The sequence below is a fragment of the Triticum urartu genome, chromosome 6A (assembly GCF_056163025.1).
Source record: "Triticum urartu cultivar PI428250 chromosome 6A, HENAU_Tu73, whole genome shotgun sequence".
NCBI classification, from domain to species: Eukaryota; Viridiplantae; Streptophyta; class Magnoliopsida; order Poales; family Poaceae; genus Triticum; species Triticum urartu.
This window is the reverse complement of record NC_141878.1, coordinates 582,796,230-582,798,502: the sequence shown is the minus strand read 5'-3', so window position 1 is coordinate 582,798,502 and position 2,273 is coordinate 582,796,230. Positions and strand designations below refer to the sequence as shown.

General features: G+C 47.7%; 1 pseudogene; it reads left to right on the top strand.

The window, feature by feature from the left end:
• Window positions 1–1,304: 1,304 nt before the first annotated feature.
• On the top strand, window positions 1,305–1,810 carry LOC147966642 (uncharacterized; annotated as a pseudogene).
• Window positions 1,811–2,273: the final 463 nt, after the last annotated feature.

The following is a 2,273-nucleotide window of genomic DNA, read 5'->3' as shown; positions in this document are numbered from 1 at the left end:
CTAATACCGCAAGAGATTAAGGTGTCAGGCTCCCGTTAATCCCATTCTGTAAAAATCAAAGGTGTGTTGCGTGGCTCGGCTGGATTTTGAGGCTCCAGATAAGCGCGGCATGCCGGCATCCAATCCAATGCAGCATCCCAACCTGATGCTTGGTTTTGTCCGGGTGCGAAAAAACTGATGGTCTCTCTGCTGCACAACATGGAGGGACGGAAGACGGACAAAAGCTAAAGCAGCTCCCCTCTACCCTGCACCACTACTAGTACGCAGCTAGTACCACTCCTACTCTCTGACGATGTGTAAGAACTGTACTTTTGCGTGTGGTGTGGGCATGCAGCTACAGGACATTTGATTTGGCTTGGCGTGGATGAGGCCAGCGCGTGCAGGCCAAATTTCATGTTTTGACCCTTTTCGCATAGAAATTCAGGATCTGACCCCTGTTGGAAAGAATTTTGGGATTTGACCCTTTTTTCTACCGCCACGAGGCTTGGCGGTAGGATTACTTAGCCTACCACCAGAACCTGTGGCGGTAGGATACTTATCCACGTCAGCAGCATTAACGATCTCCGTCGCCGTCCGTCCCACCCTACCGCCACATGCCCTGGCGGTAGCCTGTCTGATCCTACCGCCGGGGATCCTGGCGGTAGGGTCTAGGGCACTTATAAGCCGCGGGCCGCCCCACCCCTCCCCCTTCTCCCCCAACCAGCCGCCCCAAGAACAGAGGAGTTCTTCCTCTCGCCCCTTCTCTCATCTCCCCCACTCCTCCCTTTGATCTTCGTTGTTTCTTCACCATTTTTGCGGATCGAGATGGCCCGGAAGAAAGCAAGGTAAGCTTCTTTGACCCCTTCAATTAGTTTTAGACAAATAGCTTCCGATTCGTCGCATTGTTTGATTCAAATCACTCCCATTTTTGAACTAGAATTAATTATTTTGAACCCTAGGATTGATTTAGGTTGATTCTAGATGTTATATTTTGTTAGATATGAACTCTAGTCACTAGTTGGTATGGTTATGTGAAGATGAACCCTAGTTCATATTATTTTTGGAGGATTTTTTTATATGATGCATGTGTGGAGGAATTTGTTATGATATGATGATGCATATTGATATGCGATGATTCAAGTAGTGGATGTAGTTGGAAACAAATGTTGAACTCTCAAAATGAACCTAGGTTTAGATTTTTTTTTCAAGGTGATGAACCTTTTGTGCGATGAATCTATATGTTTAGGTACGAAAGCTTGGAGCAAGCACCGCCGACTCCATCACCGCCTGCTCCTCCCACTCCTCTGCAGCAGATTCCGTCAGAGATGCCGCTCCCGTACATGTACGAGACCTTCCCCGAGCTGCTGCAGCCGGTGGGATCTGTCTCAGACGAGGTCCTAGAGGCGACGAGGGCAAAGCGGTGGCACGAGAGGGCAGAGCGGATCCTCGACGATGTCGCGGGTTGGTCGCAGAGCATGAAGGAGTGGAAGAAAGTGAAGGCAGAGATGGAGGCAGATGCAAGTATCTGCCGTGTCCGCCGGGAAGCGTACATTGAAGTTGCGCAGAATTACTCCAACTATCTCCTGAGCAATTTGGGTCGGAGAATCTACTTCGAAAGCAATGCGGAGGAGAGAGCCAGGATGCCACCCCAAGTGCATCTGCGTTCGATATCATCAACTGGGGAAGGGCGGAGGCGAAAACTCCAGCGGGCAGGGCAAGGTGGGAGTGCTTGAACGGTCGGATGCCGACCAGCGTTCCGCCTCCGCCTGAACCGGTGGATCCGCTGCCGTATCTGTCTCCACGGCCAGGCCTAACATACGAGGAGCTCTGAAGATGATGATGTCTGCCCGTTCTTCGAAATTATCAGCAAATCGTCTTATTAGTTTGTCTTGTGTCTTTCAATTATGTTCTCGATGAATAATGAAACTATGTACCTCTTGTAATGCCTTTTGTTCATTATCAATTCATTTTGAACATTAAGTTAACTTCATGCCATTTGTTCTTGTCAATATGAGTATACTTTCATGGTAAAAGAAATGACTATATACTTTCATGATAAAAAACATGTGTGTGTACTTCAAGTGTTATTATTGTGTATGTAATGCCATTTGTTTGAGATCTGTTTTTTAGCCTCTATATTATTGATGTGAAAAGAAACAAGCAATTAAACTTGAATGTGTAAAACACAGGACCCTACCGCCAGGGACCCTGGCGGTAAGGTCACACAACCTACCGCCAGGGCACTTCGATATTTTGTTACAGAAACTTTCATAGGCAAAACCACCTACTGCCAG